General features: G+C 41.3%; 1 protein-coding gene, 1 long non-coding RNA gene and 1 pseudogene across 10 annotated transcripts in view; all 3 read left to right on the forward strand.

The window, feature by feature from the left end:
* Window positions 1-19897, forward strand: part of LOC139809040 (esterase FE4-like) — a 282671-nt gene that overhangs the window by 183374 nt on the left and 79400 nt on the right. The gene's annotated exons all lie outside the window — the stretch shown is intronic.
* The window catches only part of LOC139813043 (uncharacterized), a 78826-nt pseudogene that overhangs the window by 57880 nt on the left and 1049 nt on the right, over window positions 1-19897 (forward strand).
* LOC139809124 (uncharacterized) lies at window positions 195-8473 on the forward strand. The gene is made up of 3 exons (XR_011731033.1): window positions 195-7167; window positions 7276-7382; window positions 7556-8473. It is a non-coding gene; the product is annotated as an uncharacterized lncRNA (long non-coding RNA).

A 19897-nucleotide genomic window follows, 5' to 3' on the forward strand; every position in this document is an offset into this window, starting at 1 on the left:
ATCAGATTACAAGGAGATAACGCAGGGGTGAGGGGGAGGGGGAGGGAAGGGGTATCGGGTTACACAAGGGTATCGGGTTACACAAGGGTATCGGGTTACACAAGGTTATCGGGTTACGTGGGGAAGGGGGAGGGGAGGGGGTTGACCTTGGCATACCACAAGCATGACTTACCGGGATGAGTCACGCGGGATGACTCACCCGCTCCGCGGGTTCGCGGGAGCGGAAGTCCGCGTTCGCGGTCGCGCTGCGGGATCCGCGTGGGGGTACGCGGGGGGCCGCGGGGGGGCCGCGTGGGGGTTCCGCGTTCGCGTTTGCGGTCGCGCCGCGGGGGACTCGTTCGCAACGACGCCGCTAGGCGGCGCACAATGGGTAAAACTAACTCGATAGCGCACTGCGTAGGAGCGTGTTTAATAACGCTAACGCATCGAACCGGTCGGAACATGTTCGTCGTAAACAGCATTTTTTTAGGAAAAGAAGAGGTGTTATTGCGTAGACTAAACAATCTATCTACGCAGTACGCGAGACAAAGAAAGAAATGACGTCATCGGGACGATGATCGACCCGATAACGCATCGAACCTATCGGAACATGTTCGTCGTAAACAACATTTTTCTAGTAAAAGGGGGGGAGGTTATCGCGTAGACTAAACAATCTATCTACGCAGTACGCGAGACAAAGGAAAAAGTGACTCGTCGAACCTGTTGGAACATGTTCGTCGTAAACAACATTTGATAAAATATAGGTAGGGATAGACATGCACGCAAAGAAATTACATCGTTTATTTAGATGTAAAAAAACCTGTTTATTTAACTCTTCTTTTACATAATATATCTTACGTGCTAAAAAACTAAAGCTGCGAGCTCACAATCGATGAGCTGATTCGTATTGAACGCATCGCTAGCGTATATTACATTCGACGCCTTCTTGAGATCCGTCACAGTGGACGCGATATCGGAGAACTGCTCTATCTACGCAACACGTAAAAAACAAAGGAAGAAATAACGTCATCAGGACGATGATCAACCCGATAACGCATCGAACCTGTCGGGACACGTTCGTCGTAAACAAATGTTTTCTAGGAAAAGGGGGTGTTATCGCGTAGACTAAACAATCTATCTACGCAGTACGCGAGACAAAGGTAAAAAATCTTTTAAAAAATCAATTGGATCGAGAGAGAGGGCAAAGGGTATATAACGTGGAATGAAGCGCATCGAGCCGCAGTAGTAAGATTTGAGAGCAATACATCGGTTAAAAAATATCGAGATTTATTGTGTGGTTAAACACGTTATCACGTGCAAGTGCTGTGAAGTGATATAATAAAAGAACTGGTGCGAAAGTGATCAAACATGGATCAATTTGAGCAAACTGAACTCGATCTATTGGAGCTGTCCGACCAAGTAGCTACCTTGGGTGAATTTTTCACATGGACGCTGCAATGCGCGGAATTCGTCGAGCAGCTCGAGACACGCTGTAGTGCTAAACGTCAGCGGCTCTCCGACAATCCAACGATCGGGCAGAGACAATCGTTGGTTGCTCGAATCGCGCGACTCGAAGGTGTGAAGTCGCGATTGGAAAGACAATTTATCCATAGCGGTGGTGATTATGCAAACGCCGGTACCAGTAGCGACACGCGCGCGGCAGAACTCGTATGGCGAGAAATCGATGCCGCGTTCAAAACGTGAATAATGACCGGTGCGGTAATTAATACAGACCATATAGAACCGCGACAGTTTTTGGAAGACGCCTGCAGCGTAGTGTGCAAGCGGTGCGAGACATTATAAAAAAACATAACTATGTCAAATTGAACACCGCGTTCAACGGGGAGTTTGTGGCGGGTGATAAACGTGCCAATAAGAGTATATGTACAAATAACATAGAACTCTGTCTTACATCGCACTTGCGCGAGTGGTACGAGCGACACGTTATCGAGCCACATTAGCGAAACTCGGGAAGTCCCAGGAACGCGACAGTGGGTGGGCGTTGACTCGAATCCTCAATTTGACGGTGAGCGTCAACAGGTACAATACTTTGCGCGCGGGGTGTCACTTGGAATTGCCTAAAGACATTAAAGTGAAGAACGCGGTGATCAAACTGCGATCAATGGACAATGCGTGTTTTGCGTGGGCCGTGACGGCTGCTCTGCATCCAGCTGAAAGAAATTCAGATCGGGAATTATCATACCCGCATTATTCAACGGTACTGAATTAACAAGACATTGAGTTCCCAATGACGTTGAGTCAAATAAACAGTTCGAACGACTCAATGACGATATATCCGTCAACGTCTATACCATCGAGGGACAGAAGACTTCAAAAGTTTTTCCAATACGGCTTACCGACCGCACGAATAAAAACACACGTGAATCTGCTGTACGTGCAGGACCCGCGAGACAACAATGTTGGACATTTTGCGTGGATTAAACATCTATCCCGCCTCGTGAGCTCGCAAATTAATAAACATGGACATACAAAGTACATTTGTGATCGGTAAATACCTCTACTTCTCTTAATAATATATAAAATATTTTATATTTTGTGTATAAAAATATACAATAATTGAGTGTTTTTTTTTTTGCAGATGTCTTCACTACTTTAGTTCGAGCGACAAGTTGCAGTCTCACACAACAGACTGCCGAGAGGTAAACAACTGCGCTATCAGACTACCGAGCGAGGACAAGTGGCTGAGCTTCAAGAACCACAGCAGGAAAGAGCGACTTCCCTTCGTGGTGTATGCCGATCTGGGGTGCGTGCTGAAGAAGACAACCGGAGACGGAACACGCGTCATACGCCTATCAACATCATCGGGTATGTAATATAGGATACTATGTACAGTGCTCGTATGATGAAACGTTATCAGCGTATCGATTTCGTCGCAATAATGACTGCGTCGCGTGGTTCGCCGAGAAACTCAAAAGATTGGCGCATCGCGTAAAAAACATTTTGTCCGACATTGTATGCATGGTAGACCTAACGCGAGACAAGTGAGAGACATTTCACAACGCGGCGCAATGTCACATTTGTGAAAAACCGTTCGCGTCAATTGACAATCGTGTACGCGATGATTGCCACCATACCGGGCGTTATAGAGGTCCAGCACATTCGACATGCAATCTAAATTATAAGGATTCTCACTTCATCCCAGTAATATTTCACAATCTATCGGGCTATGACGCGCATTTTATTATCACGGAGATAGCTGCCGCGTTCGAAGGCTCGATCGATGTACTACCTATAACAAAGGAAAAGTACATCTCATTCACTAAACACGTAAAAGATACTGCTGAAAGATCAGATTCGCGAAGCGATATAAAATTAAGATTCATCGACTCGTACAAATTTCTGAGCACAAGTCTCGCAAAATTGGCATCCTTCCTCGATAAAAATAAGTTGAAAATTATACGTTCCAAATTTTCCGCGTTATCCGACAACGATTTCGAATTATTGATGCGAAAAGGTGTCTTTCCATGCGAATACGTAGACGGCATAGAAAAGCTGGAGGATACGTGTTTACCACCGCGCGATTCATTTTACAATTCCTTGACCGGTGACACTGTATCCGAGAGCGATTACGCGCACGCCGCGAACGTATGGCAGCGATTCTCCGTTCGAACCCTGGGCGAATACAGTGATCTATACCTGAAAACCGATGTCTTGCTGTTGGCCGACGTGTTTGAAAATTTCCGCGATAGCGTATCGCGAGTTACAGACTTGATCCCGCGTACTACTACACTTTACCAGGCTTTACGTGGGACGCCATGTTGAAACATACGTGTGTCAATTTCGAACTGCTGACCGACATTGACATGGTCATGTTTATCGAACGCGGTATTCGTGGCGGTCTGAGTCAGTGTTCAAACAGATACGCGCAGGCCAACAACAAGTACATGCAGTCGTACAATCCATCGAAACCGTCGTCGTACCTGATGTACTTCGATGTCAACAACCTGTACGGCTGGGCGATGTGTCGGTCACTGCTCTACGCAGATTTTCGATAGGTCAAAGACATGTCAAATTTCGACTTTAGCGCGATTGCTTCGGATTCGCTTATCTGCAGCAGTGCACGCGCCACGGCCTTCGCGTCACAAAAATACATCGCGTATTGCAATTCGCTCAATCTGCGTGGCTCCGCGCTTACATCGAACTTAATACAAAATTTAGAACATTGGCCAAAAATGAGTTCGAAAAAAATTTATATAAATTAATGAATAACGTGGTTTTCGGGAAAACGATGGAAAATGTACGCAATCACGTCGATGTAAAATTACTGACGAAGTGGGACGGACGATACGGCGTGGAGGCAATGATCGCGCGACCAAATTTCCACAGCAGGAGCTTGTTTTCGAAAAATCTGAAAGCCGTCGAACTGCGCAAACTCGAGGTGAAATTCAACAAAGCGATCTACATCGGCATGTGCATCCTCGACTTGTCGAAGGTGTGCCTATACGAATTTCACCACGAGTACATGTCTTCCCTGTACTGCGACTCGTGTAGAATCATGTATACCGACACGGACAGTCTGATTTATCATATCAAGTGCGACGACGCGTACGAGAACATGAAACGCGATATAGTCAGGTTCGACACGAGTGATTACGCGGTAGACAACGCTTATGGTATGTCTCTCGTCAATAAAAAAGTGCCGGGCCTGATGAAGGACGAAAACAACGGTGCCATTATGACCGAATTCGTTAGACTTAGGGCGAAAATGTACGCCTTGCGAGTCAATGGTAAGAAAGAATGTAAAAAAGCAAAAGGTGTCAAAAGCAACGCCATCGCGCGCACCATCACGTTCGACGACTACACGCGGTGTCTGAACGATGAGATCGAAATGACTCGATCGCAGTCGTGCATAAGATCGAAAATGCACAAAATGTACACTATCAGCGAGACGAAAATTGCTCTGAGTCCGTACGACGATAAGCGATATATCGTGCCGGATTCGACCGATACGTTGCCGTGGGAACATTACCGAATATAACGTATGTAATATAATGTGTGTACATATGTATATATGTATGTAATGTATGTAGTAGTATAACATATAAATGTATGTATATATGTATGTATGTATATAATGTAACGTATGTATATTAATGGAAGGATATTAATAAAGATATCGTACATGTATTTAGTATTTAATATTTTTTATTATATCCTTTATATGTATTACATATTTCAAAACACTTTACATGTATCATTTTTTATATTAAAAATAAAATACAGTTTAAATAACATTGTTCTTGTGTATCCAAGAGTTGTGTGATTCATCGAATCTCAGCCATTTCACGTAAACCTCGTCGCCCCTTCTGCGCAGTACTTTCTCTACGAGATACACGTCCGGATAAGTCGCGCGATGCAACTCGTGCTCGTAGAACGCTCCAGCGACTGATTTTCCACGATAGTCCTCGAGTAGGTAGGTTACGGGATTGGTATGCTGCACTTTAACGATCTTAAACACTTCGGTGGTTCAATTCGGCGTGTAACCCTTCTCGAAAATTGTCTTGTATTTGCTGACGCGTACCGAGTTGTCCGTTTTAAACTTTGCCGGATCCGCGATCTTTATCGCGCTGTACACGGTAGCCAAGACCCTTACAGAAAAGTATTACTGACTAAATACTTAAAATCTCAGTGATTTAATACTGTCAATATTTATTTGGGAAATACTGGGAAAATACTGGTAGTGATAAATATTATAGGTAGTGATTAATACTACACAGAACTACTGTCGTCGACCCACTTGTAATTTCCATTGAACGTAAACATCTTCCACATATTGTTTTTTAACGTGCGATTGAATCGCTCGACGACCGATGCCTTCATCACCGAATACGTGGAATAATGATTGATGTAGTGTTTTCTCACGAGACGTTGCACGTCGGTGTTGTAAAATTCCTTCCCCATGTCGGTTTGTAGATTACTAGGGCACCTCCCACTATCTCGAATTATCTCAGCGATAACGTCAGCTGTCTCGCTGTCGCCTTTACCCTCGAGCGGCACGGCCCACGCGTACTTGCTCAACACATCGATGACGGTAAGTATGTAATGGTAGCCTCCGTTGAAACGCGAGTACGGGCGCATCTCGACGATATCAGCTTGCCACAGATCGTCGTACCCTCGCACTATGACGTGTCTACGGGGAAAATTTCTTTTCGCCGGTGCGTGCAATTCGTCCACCAACCGTCGCTTTTCGATATTTTTATCCACATCGGTCGATTTTAACGGTCTCATGTTTGGTTAGCGTTTCGTTGGCTGTTCGTCGTCGTTCTTCAGCTGTACGTAGCCGTTTCTGTTTATGTTTCTGCGTCGTTCGTAGCTGTTTCTGAAACCGCTCAGAAAGGATTTTGAGCCGTTCTCGAACCGTTCGTTGTCGTTCGTCGTCGTCATTTAACTGCTTCTTGTCACTCATCGTCGTCGTCGTCGTCGACGTTCTTTAGCCGTTTGTAGCCTTTCCTGTCTCCGCGTAGTTCGCAGCTGTTTCTAAACCGCTTGTAATAGTTTCTGAGCTGTTTTTGAACCGTTCGACAACCGTCGGACAACCGTTCTTGAACCGTTAGACAGCCGTCCGACAACCGTTTTCGAATCGTTCGTTGCTGTACGTCGCCGTCGTTAATTTACGGAAGTCGGGTTGGCTCACAGTTGACTTGTAGCCAAGTGGCGCTGCACACGGCCACTTTCAACATGTGCACAAGTTCACACGGCCACTTCCAACGTGTGCACACACCCACATGTGCAGATGTGCGGGGAAAGTGCGAGTATCTACCTTATCGATTCGAGATAACAAAAAAATATATATATTTTTGTCTCTCTTTTATAACTGGCAAATTTTGTAAACAATTCAATTAATCAGCGTCGCTAAGAGGTTAGGAACGATTAAAATTTCGTTTACTTTAAAAGTAAATAGAAGTTAGTTATTGAAATTATAAAAAGCATTACGAAAAAAATTGACAATGAGTTTTGTCAAAATAAAAGACAATAAAACAGCAGTTAAATTACCGGCAAATCGCAGAAAGCTAAAAATAGAAGTCGTTAGAGCATATTTTCCAGGTGCTGACGGCTTAACGTTTTTTGTTGGAGAAGACAAGTGTGGAATTAATATTGAAAATGGAGAATTTGATTTAATTGAAGGTGTAGATGAATACGAAGTTTTTTACTCTCATCCTCTCAAAGGTAAATTTTTTTTCATTAAATTGATTATACGTTTGATTTTTACGATGCTAAAATTTATAATAATCGCGATAATAGTAATAATAATAATAATTAATATTTTTTTTATAGAAAATATTTACAGCAATGCTAAAAAGAGACGGATTGATGAAATTATGGGTATCATTGACGGACAGGAAAATAAGGATTTAATATCCCAGAAATCACCAGACATTCCAGTACGTATGACAGTCAAATTCATTTCGTCATTGGTTTATTTTCATTTCCTATAAAATTTATTTCATTCAACAATTCTGAAAAATTTTGCTAGCATAATTGTATTAAATATGTATCTTAAAATTTATGAGTTGCTACATTATTGCAGTTGTACTTAGAAAGATATTTTTTACAGATCCCATTGAAGAAAGTCATGAAAACTTTACATGTAGGTTGGAAGCACAGAGAAAGTCCTAATGAAGTATATAAGCAAATTATTGCCCCAGTTGGTGGTATAAAAAAAGTTGAGTTGAATCGGAACAAAAAATATTCTTTTGACGAAATTAAAAAAACGAGTATGTCTGCAATAGAAAATATATATAATAAAGAAATCTTGGCCAGTTCAGTAATCCATTTAGGAAATTACCAGGAAGAAATTTTTCACAATTTCACAGATTTCAATAAGAAGAAGAATACTGATTTTTGGAACTTTAGTGATAAATTGAAAATAAAATAAAAAACAGTTGCGATTATATTTATTTTCAACTATCGTTAAGTATAAAAACAGTATAAAAGTTTGTTCTTCCACAGTCACTTCGACAGACTCTAAACAGTGTGATATCAGTAAAAAAACCGTGACAAAACAGTCATATAGCGGAACAATTATCTCATTTTCTCAACCGAAGAAAAAAGCATCTTCTAGTACTGAAATTAACACGAGTTCTAAAAAAACGTAGGAAGAATCAAGGTCTACGGACGATAATGAACATCAATTGAGATTCTCGATACCTACGATTGAAGAATCAGATTAAGTTCACCAAGACATTATTAGGTAGTGGATCATTTGGATGTGTAATTTTATCAATTTGGAAAAACACAGAAGTTGCCGTGAAGAAGATAAAAGCTTCTGAAGAACAGAAATATATATACAGAGAAATAAATGTGATGGATAAGATTCGTCACCCTAATTTAATTTCCATTATGGGTATATGTTCTACAGAATCTCATTTTTACATCGTTATGGAATACTTCAAGAGTCAAAATTTAGCAGTTTTCATATCGAAGCGAGACGAAGTCTTGGATTATGCAGTAAAGAAGAATGAAAACTTTTCCATCGCATTACAAATTTGTAAAGCAATAACGTTTCTTCATGAATTTAACCCTACTATTCTTCATAAAGATATAAAACCTGAAAATATATTAATAAATCATTTCTTAATGATTAAAATTTGTGATTTCGGGTTAAGCAAGATATGTGATGGATCGTCGGCCCTAGAAACAACTGTTGGTCAATATTTTCGTGGAACACCTTTATATATGCCACCGGAAATTCTCATTAAACATGCACAAGGTACTACATACTTTGATGTATGGTCTCTGGCATGTTTTATCGTCGAACTGTTCACAGAACAAAGAGTTTGGAAAGTCGTTAAAACTCAAAAAGTACCATGCTTAGAAGGTGTACCAGTATTAATACAGGACACAATTAAAAGATGTTTTGAACATGAACCAAAAAAAAGACCAAATGCCGCTATATTGCTTCACCTATTCAAGCGTATTTATACAGAAGAGGAAGACAAATAATAAAATAAGAAATTAGAGAGAATGATTTTTATATAAAGTTTTTGCTGAGCACAGGTTGTGATTAAAAGCTTTAGATTCTTTAATTAAAATAGTATAAAACTGAAAGTATTAACTATTTGCAATGTCAGTTATAGATTAATTTATTTAAAATACAGATAGCATTAAAGAAGCTGTTAAGAAGCCAGAATTATACAGTTTTAAGTAACTAATATTTTTTCCATTAGATTCTTTATTTTTGTCAATAATAGATTAAATGTATTCACTATTTGCAATTTCTGTAATAACTTAATTTGTTATTTAAAATATAGGTCAAAGTTAAGAAGCTGTCAAAAAGTCAGAATTATGCAGTTTTAAGTAACTATTTATTTTATTATTTTATTTCCATAAGTTTTCATAAACTGTGAAAAAGCTGATGAAAATCTTGAAAAAATTTAAGCATTTTAGTAATTATATTTTAGAGATTTTCTTTTAAGTATTTTTTTTAATTTTAATAACTTGCTGGTGCTTTATTTTTTATATTGTTATCAGAATTCAAGAAAATATATTTAGACTGTTAGAAGTTAAAAATTTAAGCTTTAGGAGTAAAATTGGATACATTTAAAACAAGAGTTTTGTGAAACTTATTTTAAGATATATAAATGTAATGCTGTGCATTTAAAACTGTACTAAACAAAAAATATTAATAAAAAATTTAAAAATGAAAAAATTAAGTTTAAATTTTATTATTACATCAAATTTATATTGTAAAAACAACAATTAGGTAAGCTAAAAATTTTTAATTTTTGTTTCTATGAGTTGCATATGCTTCTAAAATATTTTTATATAAATTCAATGCCTCCGTAGGATTTGTTGGAGTTTTAACATCGGGCACTAATAATTCCACCAATTCTGTTATGATCGGATTAAGCAATTGTGGTTTTTTTGTAAACTTATCCATTAATCTTTCAACTGTATTTTTGTTAATAAGCTTTTTAAAATCTCGGCACTGGTATTGATGAGGTAAGTTGAATAATGCATTAGGCCGTCCAGCAACTAGATTTCGGGCTGCTTGTTTTCTGATACGGTGTTCATTCCATAGCCTCCGATTATAATCCAAATCGTGTTTCAATAATGGTTCAAAACAAAATTGGAGGCACTTAATATGAAAATTACTTCCATCAAATAGACCTTTCAACTGGATACTCTTAAATAATTGGATGTAAAAATTCACTGTATGCTGACGCATTCGACCCCAATATGATTCGATGCGTTGATTTTTAACACTCTTTCCTTCGATGAAACTTCCTTTTCCAGCAAGCTTATCAGAATGTTTACTACGTAAACAAGTTTGAAAAAGACCTATAAGATGGTTTTCAGAACCTTTGTCACACCTGATTATTGTCGGGAGAAATTCAAGCTGCTTAACTGTTTTTAAAAAGTAATGAGCAGTAACTGCTGGGTCGTTATTTGTAGTTGCTACTTCTAACCATAGAATTTTTCTTGAAAAGCCATCTATGCAGCCATGTATAGCGAAGCCAAATTGTTTTAACTTATCGTAACCATCCAGGTGCCACAGAAAATTAGGTCCTGGGCTTAAGTATTGTCTTCGACGTAACTTATTTCCGAATCGGTTGGCAACTCCAACTGGATCTACAATCTTTAATATTTCGTAAACAGTGTCTCTTTTTACTTTCAGGTGATACTGCATTTTTAGTTTACTCCATAAGCCTCTGTATCCCAAATTGTAACCACATGAGTGAACCTCTTCAACAACAGCAGAAATTATGTCTCTCATTTCTGACTCCTTGAAATATTTCCTTTTCAGTCCCAATGAAGAAAGTATTCTCTTAATAGTGCTGATCGATTTAGAAATTCCATGGTTTTTTAACAACAATTCGCGTATTTGTATAATTGTGTAATTTTCTAGGAAATATTGTTTTATTAAACTTTCCAACATAGTAAATATCTCTTCAAATCGTCTCGTACAAACAAACAATTACCTGTAGGTTTCGTGAATACAAAGAATTACCTGTAACTGATATATTAAATGATTAATTAACTGTTTTGGATTTTTGACATGTTTTTTTTGTCACTTTTTTTATAGTATATTATTTTTTACTTACAAATTACAAGATAATGTTATTCACTCCAAAGGCTAACTTTCAAAGCTGTAGAAATATTTTAAACAGTTTATTCTTTTATCATAACAAAAAATCTTAACTGTTCATAACCTCTTGGCGATAAGTAATATTTCAAATTATTTATCATTAATGATTAACATAGATATTGACAATGATTCATACATTCATAGTTAATATAAACTTTCATTAATTATCAAATAACTCAATTGATTGATATGCGAATTGCACGTTTTTTTTACTTGATGACATACATACTAGGTGCGCAACTAAGTTTCCGGGTTTCACACATAGATGGCACCAATAACACATGTACTCGATTTAAATGTTTGAAGTTGTCTGAAGTTATAGCTTGGACATCTGTTAACAATAACCAGTCGTTATACCAATACATATCGCAACGCAAAAATATTTTTTCTAACAATGGAGATGTCGAATTTTGTGCCAAATAAACAGCATTTGCGGGAAGCTTTGCTTTTCTGTTTTAACTTGAAAAAAAATGCAGTTGAAGCACGTCGTTTGCTTGAGGAGGCCTACGGCGAACATGCACCATCGAAAACTACCTGTGAAGATTGGTTTAAACGCTTCAGAAGTGGCGATTTCGACACTGAGGACAAGGAGCGCTCCGGAAGACCAAAAACAATTGAGGACGCCGATCTGCAAGCGTTATTGGATGAAGATGATACGCAAACACAAAATCAACTTGCGGAGGCATTAAACATGACTCACCAAGGTATTTCCAAACGTTTACATGCCATGGGAAAAATTCAAAAGGAAGGAAAATGGGTGCCGCATGAGTTGACTGAGAGACAGATGGAAAATCGAAGAGCCACTTCCGAAATTTTGCTTTTGCGGCATGAAAGAAAGAGTTTTCTTCATCGAATTGTTACTGGCGATGAGAAATGGATATATTTAGAGAATCCCAAACGCAAAAAATCGTGGCTTTCACCTGGTGAAAAATCAACATCGACGGCACGACCAAATCGTTTTGGAAAGAAGACAATGCTCTGCGTTTGGTGGGACCAGAAAGGAATCGTGTACTATGAGCTGCTGAAACCGGGCGAAACTGTCAATGCGCATCGCTACCGACAACAACTGACCAATTTAAACCATGCATTGCTCGAAAAACGGCCAGAATGGTACACGAGACACGAACGAGTGATATTGCAGCACGACAACGCTCCGTGCCATCGCAGTTCCATCGTCCAGGACACCATCAAAACGCTGAAATGGGATCTGCTACCGCACCCGCCATATTCGCCAGACCTGGCGCCTTCCGATTATCACTTGTTCCGGTCGATGGCGCATGGCTTGGCTGGGCTACACTTGACCAATTTCGAAGAAGTGCAAAATTGGTTGGATAAATGGTTTCGGTCCAAAGACGCGTCGTTTTATCGTCGCGGTATTCATGTATTGCCAGAGAGATGGCGAAAATGTATAGTTAGCGAGGGACAATACTTTGAATAAGCCATTTTTTGTATTTCTCTTGAAATTTTTTATTTTTTATTGATAAAAAAAACCCGGAAACTTAGTTGCGCACCTAGTATAATAGTACTGAAAATTGTTAAATTGTCTACAAAATTTGTCAGTTACAAGAGAGAGACAAAAATATATATATTTTTTGTTATCTCGGGTCGATAAGGTAGATACCCGCACTTTCCCCGCACATCTGCACATGTGGGTGTGTGCACATGTTGGAAGTGGCCGTGTGAACTTGTGCACATGTTGAAAGTGGCCGTGTGCAGCGCCACTTGGCTACAAGTCAACTGTGAGCCAACCCGGCTTCCGTATTAATTAACCGTTGCCTTTCTTCACTCGTTGCCGTTCGATAGTCATTTCTCACTAATCCGCTCCACCGATGATATGAAATGGCATTCGTCGCGTCTTCGCTCTGCTCGAACAATCCAAATTTATTGATCGGCATTTCGACACCGATTGAACGGATCGCTGTCGCGCCGTTTAATTTATAATAAGCCCAGCCTCGCGAAGTTCCTCGATGATCGACGTGATCTCGTTGTCGTGGGCATTGTTGCCAGCTTGACGCAAAGCGTCGAGCAATCGCAGACGATCCACCAGCTTGTTGGGGTCGTCCCAGTGCACGTAGTCGATCTTATTATCGGTTAGCGTCATCGCGCGAGGCGTGAATAATCCCTTTCCTGATTTTTTCTTCTTGGATCCGGTCGATATCAATGGTGAGATTACAAATTGATACTTGTATCCCACGTTGCCCTTTACTCGCTCGTGAGGATCGTGTTTGAATTTATGAGCACTCGTTGTCAACAGTATGCTCCTGTACTTAATCTTATCGTCCTCCGTGTAGAGCTTGTCATCGGGTATTTTCTTGAAGATCAACTTATAAATACCGGGTGTGCCGGCGTATCGTACGCCGTTGATATAAATGTTATCCGCTTTGTCCACGTCAAGACGTTTATTACCGAGCATCAATTCATTCTTGCCGAGATAAACGTCGTACACTATGTCTATTGTTGGACATGCGCCCAAAACCTCTGCGATGTAAATTCGGCTCAGTGGACCCAAGTGATCTTGCAACGTTTCTACAAACAATTCTCGACCCTTTGACGTTTGCAACTGCTTTCGAACGGTCGTCCCGATCGAGTCGTCCGTGGTTTCGAAAACATCCACGTTTTCGAGGAATTCGGGACTCGTACGTTGCACGGTTCGCGTCGGTGTAGAGGTTATCGGTGTAAAGGTTATCAGTAGTACTATCGATCGTTTCGATTGATCAGATTTACGCGGTGTCGATGACAGATCTCACCAGAAGTCTAATCGTTTCCTCTTTCTCTTTGGTGTAGCATCCTCCTCCTCCTCCCCGAGCTGTTGAATGGATAGCGGTTCGATTTTCGCGCCAGCGACGCTCTTCGTCGGCTCCTCTTTCTTCACCGCTGTCAAGCTCGAGTTGTCGACGATCTTTTTCAGCGGCAATATCTTTCACGATCTTCTCGCGTTCGCGAATCGTCTCGCTCCCATCGATCGCAGCCATCGCGGGGAAAAAACAAAGCAGAGTATCGATCTCTCTTTCTGTAACGCTAACGTTTCACCTTCGACGACGTATCGGCGACGACTGGCCGCTTTTGCGGTATGGCAAACACGTTAAATCCTTTTCTGTATCGGTCGTTCGAAAGCGCGCTGTCCTTGTCTATCACTACGAATCCGTACTTGCATTGCCAACAATCGTGGCACAACGAGCAAAATTCATCGTACGCCATGTCGGTATTTACGTGATCGTTGTACACGTGTTTCAAATCAGTGCCATCCTGTTTGAACAGGATCAGCAGATTCGCGTTGTCGCGTATCAGATGTTTCGGTATTCTCGCGTACGTCTGACAGAGATAAAAGCAATCGACGTTCGAGTGCCTGCTCATCGAGAAATACTCTCTCACCGCGTCTTGCTTATCGCACGCCACGTCGTCGAAGACGAATATCGAGTTCGGACACGCGTCGCTCGGTGGAATGACGTCACTGTTATTGGAGAAGGTGTAGTAGCCGATTTCGTCGATCGATGTCAATAAATTCTCTAGATATCGGTATTTTGGTTGTTGCAGCGATTTCGAGTACACGTACACGTTCTCGAAACGTACACCGTGCGTCCGACTTTCCAGCAAACTTATCAGAACGTTGGTTTTACCGCAATTCAAGGGACCGCAAATGATCGCGCGTATAGTAGTCGGCAGCATCGTACCGTGTCTGCGCTTCTCCGCGTTGCCCTCCATCCACCGTGATCTGTCGTCGCAATTCGTCACGCGAATCGCCAACGGTTGTCGCATGAATCTCATTTTTTTTCCTTGCACTTTGTACGACTGAATCAAACTTTCTCGTTTGTACGTCTATTTATAGATACGCGGCACCGCGGCACCGCGAGTCGCTCAGTCGCAAAGATGTTTGTCCTGCTGTCGAGACCTTCGGACATTTGCGATTTTAGCGCTGAACAGCTGCAATTCGTGCCGAAAGCTGTTCTGTTGCAAGTGTGCGGCGATCACGTCTATTACGCGTGGGACAAGCTTCCGGAGCATACAGACGGATTTGGAGGTTCAGACCTATCGTCGCTGTGACGCACATTACAATCAACCGTGGCAGCGAACGCACATCGACGGTCCCGCTCCGATGATTAAGGATTGCGGCGAATGTCAACGAAAATAAAAAAACAGGTAGAGGCCTGTTTAATCGCGCGATAGGTGCACTTTCGTTTGAACTGCACATTCCCGGCTATCAGTTTTGCGGTCCGGGTACTCGTTTGCGAGAACGATTGGCTAGAGGTGATCCGGGTGTAAATCCATTAGACGCGGCGTGCGTCGATAGCGCGACATAGCCTATTCGCGTAGCAAAGAGCTCACCGAGAGACACGCGGCGGAAAAGATACTCGCCGAGAAAGCGCTGGGACGCGTCATCGCGAAAGATTCGGCTCTCGGAGAGAGGGCTGCCGTTACAGCCGTCTGGGCGGCCATGAAGGCTAAGACGAAGCTGGGAATAGGTCTGAAAACACGGAAAACACGAACGAGGACAAAGTCGACGAAAAAACGGATACTTCCGACAGCGAAACGAGGCGGCGTATTGCCGATTCTACCGTTGTTGGGAGTTCTCGGTTCTCTGGCCGGCGCACAGTGGGAAATTCCGTGCTGTTTTTGGACAAAATTCTTGTGACAGCACAATTTTTATAAAATCTCGTTAATTTTCTTTTAAATGCTCAGGAAGACTTGTGCATTAATGCAGTACTGCGGAAATATATTTGTCGCACAACGAAAATTGTTAAACATAGAGTGCAATTCAGTAATATAAAATCCATGCAAAAAACGGTAATTCCTTCATAGACACAAGCTTCTAGGGTATAGTTTAACCGAGATGGATATCATTTTAATTATGTTTCAAGTCGCTGATAACAAATTCAAGCTTTAAATTTCAAAATTAATTTGTTTAAACAAATTATCTCAAAGTAAGATGTTTTATAAATTTTCATTTCAAAATCTGTGAACAGAATTACATAGAAAAAACATAGTAGGCCTTCAAAGTGATATCTTTTAGATCCAAATTGTTAATAATAATTTACGATTATTTTTTTTAACTTAAAGTATAATATCTCTTATATCTTTATTTAAAAGAATTAACGGAAAATCATCAAGCGAAATGAATATAATTTTCATGATTTTTGAACAGCACGGAATTTCCCACTGTGCGGCGGAGTGGCCGGAATTACAACGGCGGTGAACGCTAGCAAAGCCGCGCGGCGTCAGCTGGAAGAGACGCAACGTCACAATCGCGCCGTGGAAGGTCACGGACTTTATCTCGCTCCGTACAAATATGGACAAGGACTGTATCTCGGCCCGCACAAACGCGGGCGAGGAGTAGCGTTAAAGATTAAAAAAAAACATTAAAGAAGTCGATTGACGATTGCTCAATTTTCGAGGAGAAGAGATCACCGTCAGATTGCACGTACGACGGCGAGAGCAATAACGCACCAATGTGTGCGTGAGCGTGAATGTACGCGCGACACATGAGATGCTAGTGTTGAATGACTCGGAGCACGCGACAGATAACAGTAATATCTTTACGCCTGCGCCGATCTACGATATCGTCAAGTCGACATTTGGTGGCGTTAAACAAGCGACGAAAAAGAAGCTCAACGCGTCGAACGTTAAGTTTTTACAATCTCTGGGATTCTCGGTGCGAAACATCTGAGTGATGACTGAAATTCTCAACATCGGAGGCAAGCCGGTCTTTGACGATCGCATCGTCAAGATCGAGACTCATACGTACAACCCGTACGCCAACACAACGTTTGACTATAGCGACGAAATACGAATACCCATACAACAGCAGGATCTGTATACGTTGCCATGCGAAAGTGTTCTCTACGTCGAAGGAACATTGACGGTGACCAGAGCAGCCGACCAAGTCGATAACGTGGTATTGGGTACTAATTGCGTTGCATTCATGTTCGACGAGATTCGATACGAGCTCGACGACGGTATGGAGATTGATTGTTGCAGAAACGTAGAAATAACCAGCACGCTCAAGAACTACGTAACGATATCGTCCGACATAAGCGTGATCCTGCGAAACGCTGGCTGGGAACCACATAATAACCCGAACGGATATTTCAATTTCTGCGTACCGCTCAACTTGTTACTGGGATTTTGCGAGGATTACAAACGCGTGGTGATCAACGCTCGTCACGAATTGATCTTGATACAATCGCGCAACGACAACAATTCCCTGGTGGGAAGTCTCGCGTTGGAGCCTACTATCAAAATACTCAAGATACAATGGCGAATGCCTCACGTGGTATTGAACGAGATCAACAAGCTGTCGATGCTGCGCGCCTTGGAAGACGGACGATATCTAAGTATGGGTTTCCGTTCGTGGGATCTGTACGAGTATCCCCTGTTGCAGAACACGACCAAGCACTCGTGGGCCATTAAAACCGCGACTCAGCTCGAAAAACTGCGATACGTCGTCTTCGCTCTGCAGACGGGTCGGAAGAACGTCATGTCCGCCGACACAAGCCGATTCGACGACTGCAACTTGACCAACGTAAAACTCTATCTAATCTCGGAAGTTTATCCGTACGACGACCTGAATTTGGACTTTGGCAAACACAGATGGGCGATTCTGTACGATATGTACGCGCGTTTCTGCAAGGGCTACTACGGATGCGAATATCTCGAGCCGAGTTTCACCGTTTCGACTTTTCTACGTAACGGCCCGTTTGTGATCATCGATTGCTCCCGCCAAAACGAATCCGTCAAAAACGCCACCGTGGATGTCAGAATAGAATTCGACTGCATGGAGAACGTACCGCCAAACACTTCCGCGTACTGTCTCATCATACACGACCGCGTGATTGAGTACAACCCGTTGACGAACGTGGTGCGCAAAATAGTCTGAGTGTTCGCGGCAGCGTCGACGTGAATATTTTCTCTCTCTTTCCATCAGTCTCCGATACAATTATTTAGAAGAGCAAGGGAGGGAGGAAGGGGGAAGTATAAATCAGAGTGTCGCAAGACGGTTTGCAGAGTTGCGCGTCGTACCTCTCAATTGACGCATCGACGAGAGATAGAGAGATAAAGAAATCTCGTCATGTCCGTACCAACGTTCGTGGACCTGCAAGGATTCCTCGTCGGGATGAAATTTGTCGTGAAGGAGGTGGCGTTGCTGAGAAAAAGCTGCGTTTTGACGCATCACATCTTTACGTACCCCATGCCGTGGAATCTCCTTACAAAATCGGACAAATCGTGCGCTACCTGGTTGATTCGCAATCACCATAGATTACAATAGGAAGACGGAAACTTGCCGTACAGCATGGTGAAACGCCTGATTACGTCGGCCGTGCTTGGTGTGAAAGAAGAAGACGATGAAGAAGATGACGATGACGAGATACCGACTCTCGTGTATGTCAAGGAATGTCAGAAACGAGAACGGCTGGTGAATCTGCTGGAGAATTATGCGCGAAAAAACCTAATTGTCGAGACTCTGGATGCGCATTACGATAATATCGAATCTTTGAATAAACTAGATGACACAAATACTATGCGATGCGGAAAAAGAATTGCGCGTTACAAAATGTAATAAAACTATTTAACTGGTGGTCGCGCGCGACACCATAAAGATTTGCGATCTTTTTTTAATAAAATAAATTATATATAACTTTTTATAATGTTTCATTTCTTACTCCCCTTCTTCTCCCCCATCATCACTGTTAGAGTAGGCGGTAAATGTTTAGTATAACGCTCTCCCCTCCAATTTTCTTACAACTTTGTAAAATTGTTTATTTCTGTGTGTAAAAAACATTCTGAGAAGGAAAATCGTCGCTCAGGTCTCGTTTTTTTTTAATTTAATTTCAAAGTTTTGATGTCGGTAAGGTAGGAAAATGATCATTTACGTTTTTTAAATACTGCGCAACGTTATTTGTTACTATATTCACAAATTAAGTTGTCCGCATACTCATTAACGGTGCCATTTAGGTTAAAATTTTATGGTTGTGAAATACTGTACGTGGCCAAAATTGATAAATTGATAAATTGTGATTTTCGTTAAAGCACTGCACACATACACGTGTGTATGCCCTGCTTTATAGAAATTGTGATTTTTGTTAAAGCAGGGCACACACACACGTGTGTATGTCCTGCTTTATAGAAGTTGTGATTTTTGTTAAAGCAGGGCACAAACACACGTGTGTATGCCCTGGTTTATAGAAGTTGTGATTTTCGTTAAAGCAGGGCACAAACACACGTGAGTATGCCCTGCTTTATAGAAGTTGTGATTTTCGTTAAAGCAGGGCACAAACACACGTGTGTATGCCCTGGTTTATAGAAGTTGTGATTTTCGTTAAAGCAGGGCACGCACACACACGTGTGTATGCCCTACTTTATAGAAGTTGTGATTTTCGTTAAAGCAGGGCACACACACACACGTATGTATGCCTGCTTTATAGAAGTTGTGATTTTCGTTAAAACAGGGTACACACGTGTGTATCCACTGCTTTATAAAAGTTATGATTTTCGCTCGGATTTTTGTTAAAGCAGGGCACACACATGTTTTAAGCAGATATTTTGTATTTAATTAGCAAACAGTTGTCACGTGACCTTCAAATGAAGTTGCGCAGTACTTTAAAAACGTAAATTATCATTTTCCTACCTTACCGACATCAAAACTTTGAAATTAAATTTTAAAAAAACGAGACCTGAGCGACGATTTTCCTTCTCAAAATGTTTTTTACACACAGAAATAAACAATTTTACAAAGTTTTAAGAAAATCGAAGAGGAGAGCGTTATACTAAACATTTACCGAGTAGGCTTTACTTCCCCCTTTTCTAAAAAAAATT

Source organism: Temnothorax longispinosus, chromosome 1 (genome assembly GCF_030848805.1).
Source record: "Temnothorax longispinosus isolate EJ_2023e chromosome 1, Tlon_JGU_v1, whole genome shotgun sequence".
Lineage (NCBI taxonomy): Eukaryota > Metazoa > Arthropoda > Insecta > Hymenoptera > Formicidae > Temnothorax > Temnothorax longispinosus.